This window comes from Urocitellus parryii, chromosome X (genome assembly GCF_045843805.1).
Source record: "Urocitellus parryii isolate mUroPar1 chromosome X, mUroPar1.hap1, whole genome shotgun sequence".
NCBI lineage: Eukaryota > Metazoa > Chordata > Mammalia > Rodentia > Sciuridae > Urocitellus > Urocitellus parryii.
This window is the reverse complement of record NC_135547.1, coordinates 29,716,480-29,729,477: the sequence shown is the minus strand read 5'-3', so window position 1 is coordinate 29,729,477 and position 12,998 is coordinate 29,716,480. Positions and strand designations below refer to the sequence as shown.

The window sequence follows — 12,998 nt, the reverse complement described above, 5'->3', positions numbered from 1 at the left end:
ACATATATCTATGTATCTTTTATAAATCTAGTAGAGTTATAAGCTCTTCTTAATACAGGAAGTTGCAGGAGGTAATTTATGAGTTCTGTATGTTTACTTGAAGACATGTGCCTAAAGCTCCACAACATTCCTGTTCAATCTTGACTGTTTGCTCTTTAAGTTTGTGGAACAGCTGTCATTTTGGAGTTTCCTTTCACCTTCATCAGGGAACTTTTTTCTTTGTACTGCTTCTGTTTTTTGGATGCTATGGTGTCATATTTTTACTCCTTTGTTTCTTGTGGAGCTGATTCTTTACTTTTTGAGACCCTGAATGTGTGGAAATGCCTTTAGCCTATCTTCATATTTTCTTTCATAATCAATTGTATGTCTCTAGTTCTTTTTCTTGTTTTTTAATATTTACTTTTTAGTTTTTTTTTTAGGTGGACAGAATATCTTTATTTTATTTTTATGTGGTGCTGAGGACCAAACCCAGTGCCTCGCACATGCCAGGTGAGCACACTACCACTTGAGCCACAACCCCAGCCCTCTCTTGTTCCTTTTCCCTGAAAGGTTTAAAATTTTCTTAACCTTCTGGGTGTTCTGAAAATTCATGATGATGGGCTTTATGTTGTATTAATCACTGTGCTAAGCTTTTTAAATCTGAAGACATGACTCTTAATGGAAGGATTTTTCTTAAATTATTTCTTGAATTTCCTTTCCTTTATTTCCTCCCTTCCCTGAAAGCATTATTAGTTGGACATTGAATTCCCTGGACAGACTCTGTATTTTATTTTCTCTTACTGTCCATCTCTTCATCCTTTTCTTGTAAAGTCTTGGAAAAAAATCTCAACTTCCTTCTAATGTATGTAAAAAAATATATGTATACACACATATTTAATCTAATATATTAAATTTCTGAGATCTCTTATTCTCTGAATTTTCCTATTACAGCAGAGTTTTCTTATCAATAGAATAGCTTCTCTTAACTCATTAAAGATATTAACAGTTTAACTGTTTTTTGCAATGTCTAGTTCCTATAAGTTTCTTTTCTTGAATCTGTGTTTCAAATTAGTGGTTGCCCTCAAACATATGGTGATTTGTGACTGTTTGTTCAGATTTTAGATGAGGAATTTAAGGCTTCTTTTTTTACATTTTGCTGTGCTGGGGGGATTGAACCCAGGACTTCTCACATGATAGGCAAGTACTATAGACCTTGCTTCATCCCCAGATTTTTTTCTTTCTTCCTTTTTTTTTTTTTTTTTTGTATGCTGGGGATTGGAACCAAGCATGAGTCGCACATTCCCAATTTCCAGCCCAGGAGGCACTTCTTATTATGATGGAATAGTTGATATAGACTCCTGACATAAAGGACTCAAAAACTGGACATACTATAAAAGTACTGTTTTTCAGACTTTGGACTAAGGCAGTGCATGACTGTGACCTGAGAGAAGGGAAATAAACAAGGTTATCCCTATAGTCACCTCAGCTTTCGGTCTCCAGGTACTTTATGGATCTCAGCACAGGGAGAAGGGTGCCCATGAAAATATGAGCAGTCTAAAGATTAGAGTTTGGTAAACCCATGGCAGCTGGAGTTTGCAGCATAAGGTACCTTGAAATTGATCATGGTTGGAGAAGAACTTTATCCTGGCACTCAGTAAATGCTACAACTCAAGGTTGTGTGTTTATATCTATGATCTGAGAGAGCCTGTTGACAAACATTTCCCACCAGACCATTGATAATATTCCTTTTCTGTATGTATACTTTGATTTGGAGAAATAGGGAAAATAGGCAGTCCAAAAACAAACCTCTGTGTTTATGTTCAATTGTTATTTTTATAAAACTCCCTCAGTAATTGACTGGAGAAAGAATAGCCTTTATAGCAAATGGTGGAACAATCGCATAACTACATGAAAAAAATGAACATCGGCCATTACCTCACATCATATACAAAACTTACTTTAAAATTTCTAAAAGAATCCACAAGGAAAAAAAAATGTTACCTTTAACTAAACAAAAAATTTTATTTATTCTTTTGAAAATTAGAAGGCAAGTCATAGACAAAAATATTTGAAATCTGCACACCTGATAAAGGAATTTTATCCATAATATATTGTGAAATCTTACATATCAATAAGAAGATAAGCAATACAGAATAATGGGAAAATATTCAAATGGACACTTCACGTAAGAAGATATGACTAGGCAATAAGCATATTAATAGATGGTTAACATCTTTGGTTAACAGGAAGATACAAATCAAAAAACACAATGGGCTGAGGGGCACAGGCCTATAATCCCAGAGACTCTGGAAACTGAGGCAAGAGGGTCACAAATTAGAGGCCAGCCTTGGCAACTTAAGGAGACCCCCATTTCAAAAATTTTTAAAAAAGGGGTTGGGGATATACCTTAGTGGTGAAGTGCCCCTGGGTTCAATTCCCAATACCATCAAAACCAAAGCAAAAGAAAATAAAAGCCAAAGAAAATAAAAGCCAAAACCCCAAACAAAACAAAACAAAACAAAACCAAAAAACCCACAATGAAATACTGCTCTATATTCAATAGAATGGCTAAAACTTGAAATACTGAAAATCTCAGGTATTAGAAAGTAGATCCAGGGCTGGGGATGTGGCTCAAGTGGTAGCGCGCTCGCCTGGCATGCGTGCGGCCCGGGTTCGATCCTCAGCACCACATACCAACAAAGATGTTGTGTCCGCCCAGAACTAAAAAATGAATATTAAAAATTCTCTCTCTCTCTTCTCTCCTCTCTCACTCTCTCTAAAAAAAAATTAAAAAAAAAAGAAAGTAGATCCACATGTGTTACACTGGTGATAGGTATGTAAAATGGTACAGCCACTTTGTTGTTATTTTTTTTTTATTATGAGACAATCTCACTATGTTACTTCCAATTCTCCTGCCTCAGACTCCTGAGTCACAGGGATTATAAGCATGTGCCACCCTGTGGCTTATACAGCTACTTTTTAAAATTATACTTGTAAACCTTTTGTTTTTATTTATGTAATTTTACGTGGTGCTGAGGATTGAACCCAGGGCCTCACATGCCCTAGGTGAGTGCTCTACTGCTAAGCCACAACCCCAGCCTAAGGCTACTTTTGAAACTTTCTGTTTTTAAATAAAAGTCAACATACCCATACTGTATTACCAGCAGTTGGAAGTCCATTTCCTTATACATTCCAAATAAAAAGATATATTCTATCACAAAATAACTTTCATATGAATGTTCATAGCAGTTTTTATTTATTATAGTTCTAAACTGAAAATCAGTCAAGATATCCACTACTATTAAAATTAACAACAACAACAATAACAACAACAACAAAAAAAGGCTGAGGTTGTGGCTAAATGGTAGAACACTTGCCTAGAATGTATGAGGCACTGGGTTTGATTCTCTGCACTGCATACAAATAGATTAAGGTCCAATGACAACTACATTAAAAAGAAAACACAAGAAGATGTGGCATATTAACATAATCAAATGCTATACCATATAATTAAAGTTTACTGACACATGTAGCTACATGGGTTAATTTAAAAACATGCTGAAACCAGACACCAAGCCCTTTTTATTTTTTAAGTTCCTGAATATGACCTTGAACTTATGATTCTACTGCTTCAGACTCTGGAGTTGCTGGGATTCTAGTGATGAATCACAGCCTGGCTAGTAAAATGTAATTCTGAAAGTAGCTGAAATCAACACTGTGAATATGACAGCAAGACAGCTATAAAAATAGTGCTCCTTAGAATACCTCTTTTCAGTTGAGGTCAATACCAATAATTCACTTTAGAAAACTAATTTTCACACTATTTGTGGAAACCACAGTGTAGTCCTGAAGTTCTGGCCTCACCTGAGAAGCATGAATCCACCTCGGTTTTCTTTTACTGAAAGCCATATGAATGATCAGCAGTACTCAAGAGTCCCATCCGGTGTGCTGACAACCCATCTTTCCTCTAAAGCACTCTCATGTAAACAAAATTGTCCAGTTGTTGTTTATGAGACAGGGTCTTGCTATGTTTCCCAGGCTGGCCCTGAACTCGTGGGCTCAAGTGATCCATCTGCCTCAGCCTTCCAAGTAGCTGGGACTACAGGTGCATTCCTCAGCTCCTGGCTTAATTGCCCAGTTTGATAGGAATGACCAATTTCTTCCAGTAGGCCCCTCCAGGTCATTTAAATTTCATGTCTAAGGGTTTCTAGGAAAGAGAGAAGCCCTTTTAAGTATTGAACATGATTATGAGGATTCAGTTAAATCAAGAAGAGTAAGTGCTTTCAGACTCATGGACCTGGTAAACACAATTTCAAAGAAAGATAACATCATTGCTTTGAAGAGTCACTCTTAATTTTTAACAAGGCTAGTTTGAAAAAGGTCAGTGGTAATTATCCTGGTTGCTAAATATTAGCCAAAGACTTTTATTACATTCTGAGACACCCATTCTACTTGGAGAGTATGATAGTTTTAATTTTTTATACATTTTGAGATGGAGGTCTCACTATGTTGCCTAGGTTGGTCTTAAATTCCTGGGCTCAAGTAATCCTCCTATTTCAGCCTCCCAAATAGGTGGAACTACTGGTACATGCTACCACATCCAGCTAAAGCTTGATAGTTTAATCTTCAAACATTTGCATAATTCATGAATATCAGTAGACATAAATCTATTTCCCTAGTGTAATTTGATTAACTCTGGTATCCCCAGAGTGGGGATTTTGTGCATTAAGAGTCTTTACCACTGCCTCACTATAAGTTTTTGAAGAAGAAAAGATTTAAGCCTATTCAAACATCGTATGTTCCACAATTAGACAAAATCTCCTACCTTCCATAAGCGTTAAGTCTATGAAATCTCATTGTCATCAGCTTCCTGGTAAAGTTGGTTGGCAAACATTTTCTGTGCTTTCTTTGGGAGTTGTTACTATTTGGATGTGAGGTGTCACCCAAATGATTATGTGTGAAACAATTCAAGAAGGCTTAGAGGTGAAACCTTAACCAAATCAGTGAACTAATCCCCCCCCCCCATGAGGATTAACTGAGTGGTAACTGAAGGCAGGTAGGGTGTGGCTGGAGGAGGAGTGTCATTGGGGTATGCCTTTGGGGTATATATTTTGGATCTGCTGAGCAGTCCGTCTCTGCTTCCTGATCATGTGAGCCTCTTCCCTCCACCACACTCTTCCATCCTGATGTTCAGGTTCACCTTAATCCCAGAGGAATTGGAGCCAGCTTTCTATGGACTCAGACCTCTGAATCTGTGAGCCCCCAAATAAACTTTTTCTTCTCTAAAATTGTTCTTGTCAGGTCCTTTGGTCACAGCAGCAAAAAAGATGACTAAAACACAAGTGTCCCTGCAAAGAATTCTAATGGCAAAAAAGTCTCCTTAATACAGCATGTTTTGAATAATTTCATCATTTTGATGGACATAGTAATAATCTAGTGTCTTTTCCTGTTACTTAGATGATTTTGTTAATACCAAAAATAATAAGCAAGTAAAGACCCGGTGTAAGAATTCTTTATAGATATTTCCTTTAATTCAACTGAAATTTGTTAAACACTTTTTCAGTCCATTTGTTCATTTCTCTTTGTGAAGGCTATTTTTGGAATTGAACAAAGTTTTCTTGTATTAGCAGTGAGGCTTCTAAGTTTAGTCTGTCAGTTTTAAAAGAAGGTTTTGCAGTTGTCAACAAAACCATAGCCTTTAGAAATTTTGTCATTCTGTCCTGTTTGAACTCTACAATGGATCATTGATATCTAAGTATGCAGTTGTAAAGTCTCATAACAAATCACTTTTCAATTTTCCATGAAGTATTGTAGTTCATACTGAAATCAAGAATCTCTATTTTCCCAAATTTGCCCTATTGTATGAAAGACATCAAACATTATTTGTATACATATATTCATCTATAGGTAGATATATCTGCAGATAGATTGGTATATTTCTACATGGAAAGATCTCTCTCTCTCTGTCTCTCTGTCTCTGTCTCTCTGTCTCTGTCTCTCTCTCTCACACACACACACAGACACACACACACGCACACTCACACCTTCGAAAAAGAACAGCAGGGTTTAGAAAATTCCATCTCCTAAGCACAATATTAGGATTGGATAAAATACTAGTTCATAGCAACTCTGATGGTACACTAGCAAATGCTGGGTTTTATGCCATTATAACTATTGTAGGAGGGATATCCAAATCAAGTGACAAAATGTAATAGCTTAAGTCTTTTCAATAAATAGGGTGGCTGCTACTGGGGCTCAGACATCCAAGCATTCCAAGTATCATGACATCTAGATTGGTCTATAGTCTAATCCCAATTTCAGAGTTAATGTTCCACTGGAAGTATCTTTATTTTCCAGAAAACACAAATGGAAAGGTTTTCTAGAATTTGGAATCCCCCAAACTGGAGGAGAGATAATAGCTAATTTCCATTGTTCAAATACTTCTTGAGATTCTAGGTTTAAACTAGGGAATTTGGAAGATTATCATACAAATGAATCACCAGAGGTATCTAATTAGTCTGTTTAGTAGGCTTTCATCTGCATAATTGACTGCTTTCTAGAATATAACACTTTCAGCCTTTAGCTGATAATGGATGCCTGAAATATTTTCCTTCACTTTGCTAAGGTTGAAATTTGTCTAGTAAGGTTTTATGTTCCTGTGAAGCCAAAATATCAGTTTTAGCTTGTCCTGTAGTTTCTAAGACTACCAACAAGTTAACTATGTAATGAATAGAGATACTCACAGTGGAACAAATTTCTGAGTTTTTCTGTAAATGACTTGAGAAAATCTTAGGAGAGTCTCCACACCTTTTGGGAATCCTTGGATTTTATAACAATTATAATTCCTACGTAACTAAAGACAAATGAGAATTCAAACTTATCCACTACAGAAAAAGAAAGAAAAGAAAAACAGATCAACTACAGAGACAAATTTTGCAGAGGACAGTGTTGCATTTAAGTCAGAAAATTATAGGGTTAGGAACTACATGCATTAAGAGAACACAAAATCTACTTATCACTTTAATATACTATACAAATCTTGATAGTGGTCAGCCATAGTTTATCAAATGTATCTTCCCTCCTTACTAGAAGTATGGGAGTATTAAAGGGTGAGTACACTCTTAAAATTATTCCTCCTTTCCCTACCCCTTAAACTTTTTATAATGTTTTATTGTTTCTAATTGAGCTTTAACCAAAGATTATTGTTTTACACACTAATATGGCTTATCCTTTGGAAAAGCTATTTTTTGTGATTTCCTATCTTAAACCAGTATCATTCCCTAGAGCCCAACATAATGCATCAATTTGTTTTTGCTCTGGCACGAAGGGAACAAATCAGATGCCCTTTTCCCAGCAAGCATAGCAAGCACTTGATTTTGGAATATAGTATATGTCAGCCTTTAATTTGTTTAGCAGGATTCTTCCCAGTTGGTTTACAGGAGGATCATGAAAAAAGTAAAAAAAGCCTTTTCCTCACTCAGTGGACCAATCCGTATGGGAAATATGGTGGAAATGGAACAAATAGAAGACTGATGTGAAGTACCAACAATCATATCAACATATTTACCAAATGCACAAAGTAAGAAGTTTCCAATCGCAAAATAAGCAGCATCCATATTGTCCAGAAAAGGGAAAGGTGGATTGGCCTGGGTAAAAGTTATTGAAATATGTTTCCCTAGTTCCCACCTTCAAGATTTTTCCAATTTGTCAAATTTGAACTATTTTCCAATTATTCCCCAGCTGAGAGTTTTGTCCTTCTGGGCTTTTTTTTTTTTTTTTTTTTTGGTGGGGTGGTAGTGGTGGGTATCAAACCCAGGGCTTCACACATGCTAAGAACGTATTCTGCCCCTGAGGTTTACTCCAGATAGATTCTGGGCTTTCTTGATTCCCTTGTTCTTTAAGTTTTTGTATCCTTTAGCATCTCAACCACAATTATTATTGCAGTGCCTTGGCTTTTTGCAATAACAACATATGAGTTTTCCCTTCTTCCTTTATTCCTTTGGCTAGAGTAGTATTATGCCCTTTAGTAAACAGATTCAACTGAGCAGTTTTAAATTATCCTTTCTTTCTTTATTCTTTTTGTACTGGGGATTTAACCCAGGGCACTTTACCACTGAGCTACATTCCCAGCTCATCTTTTTTATTTTATTTTGAAACAGGGTCTTGCTAAGTTGCTCAGGCTGACCTTGAATTTGGGATTCTAGGGATGCTAGGATTACAGGTGTGCCCCACTGTGCCTGGCAAATTATTTCATTTCTTATCTGGCTTTCTGTAGACTGCTTCCAAACTGGTAACTGCTACTGAGACTTGAGAAATAGTCTTTCTTTCTTTTTTTTATATTTATTTTTTAGTTGGACACAATACCTTTATTTATTTATTTTTATGTGGTGCTGAGGATCGAACCCAGGGCCTCGAATGTGCTAGGCGAGCGTTCTACCACTGAGCCACACCCCAGCCTGTCTTTCTTTCTTATCCTATCACTTTTTCCCTAAATTGAGTTTGGATAGTTGGTGTCTTAAGTCTCTTTGGGTTGCTTCATAAACATGGAAAATTCCATAGACTGGGAAATTTATAATTGCACACAGTTCTGGGGGCCTGGGGAGTCCAAGATCAAGGCCAAACATAAAAAAACCCTCACACTTTCATGATTTTTTTCTATATATTAATCCATTACTTATATGGTCATATACAAAGGAAAACAGTTTTTGTCATATCTTTTTGACAAGCAGGAAATTATATTTTGGAGCCTGATTCTCACAGATAAGGAGACAGGGTGCACTCTTCTTGGTGGTCACTTTTCAAAGAGATGGCTCCTTAGCCTTTAAAAATGACACTCCTAGGATGCAAAACTGGCTGCAAGAGGCTTATTTAGCTTTGAAAAAAATTAATATACTTTTCAAGGAGGCAGAGATAGCATTTATAATCAGGTATTTAAAATGAAATGTTAAAAGGAAATGGATTAAAGTCCTCTTTACTTTTTTTTTTTTTTTTTGGTGCTGAGGATTGAACCCAGGGGTGCTTAACCACTGAGTCACATCCCCAGACCTTTAAAAAATATTTTATTTAGAGACAGGGTCTTGCTGAGTTGCTGAGTTCCTCGATGAGTTGCTAAGTACCTCGCTAAGTTGTTGAGGCTGGCTTTGAACTCATGATCCTCCTGCCTCAGTCTTTTACTTTTTTACACTAGGAAAATTTAAAAATATTTTTGATTCACACGCTTGTAATCCCAGTGACATTCGAGGCTGAAGTAGAAGGATTGGAAGTTCAAGGCCAGCCTCAGCAACATAGAGAGGCCCTAAGCAATTTAGCAAGACTATGTCTCCAAAGAAAATAAATGAGGACTATGGATGTAACTCAATGTTAAAGTGCCCCTGGGTACCAAAAAAAAAAAAAAAAAAGAGAGAAAAGAAAAGAAAATAAAAGAAAAAATCAGGCTTTATTTATCCTTACACAGGTAAGGACAAGTGAAGGTTACTGTGACCTAATAAATTATCTAGATTGGGATTTGTGCATAGAAAGAACAAAAGGCCTCATTAAGTGGACCTTAAGTATGAGATCTAAACTGACTGCCAGGATGCTAACAAAGCCCTGTCACTACACCCTGGGTACAAGGTCAGAGCTGGAGTAGTAGTAAGAGAGATCTAATACTAGATCTAGGGTTGCTTAAACACTTCTGCTTGTATAGATTCTAGAATTCACAACAGGGCCCAGCCTTTCGATGGTTTGGGTCAAAAAGCTTCAACTAGGGGCTGGGGATATATGGCTCAGTTGGTAGAGTGTTTGTCTCACATGCACAAGGCAATGGAGGCAATGGGTTCAATCTCTAGCACCATCAAAAAAAAAAAAAGGCTCAACTAGAGTAAAAGAAAGGAACAATTTAGGGCTAGAACTAAGGAAATTATCAGTTATGTTGATACAGTTTGGAGTACAAAGACTTTTTTTTTTTAACACCGTATTAAAATCTTTTACTCAGTTAAATAAAATATATTATGAGGAAAAGTAAACGTGAGATTTAACAAAAACAATACTTTTGAAAGCAGAATATGCATTTTTTTTCTGGAAATAATATTGCAAATGGTCACTTTTGGATCAATTTACCACACCAGGAACAAAACTACTAAAATAGGTTGGCTCAACCAAGCCACTTAATCTGTTCTACAGTAAATTACTTGAGATCATTCCTTACTTTAACATTTAATACCATTTTAAAGGGCTGGTAATAATAGCTCAGTGGTAAGGGTGCTTGCCTAGTATTAGTAAGGCAGGGCCATAGGTTTGATCCCTAGTACCATCCCCCTGAATAAAATAAACAAAAATCAACACTAGGTGTTTCATAGCCACATCTGTAAGATATGCTTTACTTTTCCCGAAATAGTCTAAAGCTTAATTAGAGTACTTACTTTTACCACCTTGTCATATCTTCTGTTCAGAATACTATTTTATCATTGGCAATATGATCTATATCATGTCTGATGTTAACAATGTTATCCAAGAATTGAGTTCTTTGAAGGTAGACTCTGCAGTCAGGAAGGAAGAAGTCTAAATGGGTGCAGGCCATATACCACTATTTATTTTTCCTGGTTGTATAAATGGAGGGTTCAGTTCTTGGTCTTCAGTGAACTGGGGTAAAGAGTTAGGATTACAATGGTGAGAAACGTGTACTCACAGATGGACCACCATGTTGAGCTGAAGCAGGTCCTGGAAGAAGATATTTTGTATAAGGTGGCATCTGGGAAGCTATGGAGCAAGTGAAAAGTATTAGCATTCTAGGGAAGATGGGACATTACGTGGGCTAATGATGGAAGAGAAGGCAGTCTATGCAGAATTGCTGTGGAGGTACAATATGTTGAGAGTTCAATACCGCTGGCTTACCCAGATATTCAGGATTACGGTGAGCTAGTGTAGAGGAAGGAAGGAGGTGGTGGTACTCAAGCACCTAAATTTGAGTTGTCTTGATTAGGAGCAAATATTAAATTGTTATACCTTGTTGAAATATTAAAGTTCTCTGACTCAACGAAGGAGGTGGAGGTGAAGCCATGAAGAGGTTTTGCTGAAGGAGCATAAATATTCTCACATGGTTAATGATATAGCCCATATGGCATATGTTGAAAAGGAAGCAGTAGTATCATAATGTATTGGTTTGGTGAAATATGGTTCCAACGATGTTTATTTGGCTGCACGATAACATAACTAGGGATTTCAATTCGTGTGTGGAGGAACTTTTTTCTATTAGGAACTAGCTCCCATATGGCGGAAGTTGATATGAGCCTGCAAATCTCTCTGAGACAAGTAAGTTCTCTTGCACTCTTGAACACTGCTGCACACGAAGACAGAACCTTGCACACGTTTTTCAACTTGCCTCACTGGATGACCACAGTCCAGACACACTCTATTTCCCTCATTTCCATGTAAAACGGCACAAGCATAGCAAAACGCATGCTTACATGGAATCATCCGCCCGTAGATTTTAATCGGTAATTCACACTTGTTACAAAAATGAACTGGTGTATCATCCTTTTTACCTAATATGTTTATCTTAAAGTCCCAAAAAACTTCCTCATTGTATCTTTGCTGATTTATAAATGTTTCACCACCTGCACAGTCATACCGTTGCTCTTCATTGCGGTCAAATCCAGTGGCGTGCTCCATGATTCTACTCGCACTGCACAATGGGAACGGAAGTGAGCGGGTACGGAAATGAGTTGCACCACAAGTCCTGCAATCACACATGCGCCCTACTTCTTAGTGCGTTGACTACGGCCACAAACTTTGACCTTTGACCTTTTACCTATCCCTGTACCAATGAGGGAGCCAGTCACAGGGAGAGCTAGTAGGTAAGGACCTTGAGTGTTGAGGTTGCTAAGGCCGCTCTCCTCTTGCTTCAAGAAAAAGTAAGCTTTAACTGTGCAATAAGAAATTGACCCTAAGTGGAAGAGGTGGAGCATAGAAGCGGTTGTACCCAAAGGAATGAGATCTGGGCAGTAAGGTAGCCTGCTTGCCCTTATAAGCTTTAAAAAATATCATTTTTATTAATATATGTTAATTATACATATTAATGGGATTCTACATAATATGTCCATACATATATATAGCAGGCATTGATCATATCTATCCACTTCCACCCTTCTCCCCACTCCCTACTTGGCCACACAACCTTTCCAAGTTGCTAGTAAACTTTTGAAATGATGGAATGGTGTTTTCTTTTTCCTCTCCTTTAAAAAAAATGCTTGAGATTGAACTCACCGTTGAACTTCACCATTGAGCCACATTCCCAGTCCTTGTAATTTATTTTTTGTTTGAGACAGGGCCTTGCTAAGTTGATGGGTCTGTTCTTAAACTTGGGATTCTTCTGCCTCAGCCTCCCAAGTTGCTGTGGTTACAGATTAGAATGTCTTTTTTTAAAATATCTTTTTGGATGTTGATGAACCTTTATTTTATTCATTTATTTATATGGGTGCTGAGAATCGAACCCAGGGCCTCACACATACTGGGCAAGTGCTCCACCACTGAGCCACCACTCCAGCCCTGGATTGTCCTTTTTTGAGGTGAACACCCACCCATAATCTGAAAATTTCAAGTAGAAACTGGATAGCTTTTTTCTAGAGATGATGTAAATCTGGTTTCTAACTTTTTTTTTTTCTTGCAGGAGTACCCCTAATGGATGAGAAGAGTTAAGTATGTAAATGTGAGGGAGAAAGGGGAATGTTCTACTTATCATCTAAACCAAGAGATTTCTTTGAATTCTTATGATTTAACATTATATTAATAGAGCTTTGTTTCAGAATATATGTTTTAATGAAAACATTGCTTTTAAGCTGGGCATGGTGGGGTACACCTAGAAGGTATTCTGGAGGTTAAATCAGGAGGATCACTAGTTTGAGGCTAGTCTCATCAACCATGGGAGACTGTCTTTTTTTTTCCCCTTTTAAATATATTTTTTTTAGTTGTTAGAAGACCTTTATTTTATTTATTTATAGATGATGCTGAGAATCGAACCCAGTGCCTCACACATGCCAGGC

At 37.1% G+C, this 12,998-nt stretch overlaps 1 pseudogene; it reads right to left on the bottom strand.

The window, feature by feature from the left end:
* Window positions 1-10,518: 10,518 nt before the first annotated feature.
* LOC113199308 (E3 ubiquitin-protein ligase Hakai-like) lies at window positions 10,519-11,709 on the bottom strand (annotated as a pseudogene).
* Window positions 11,710-12,998: the final 1,289 nt, after the last annotated feature.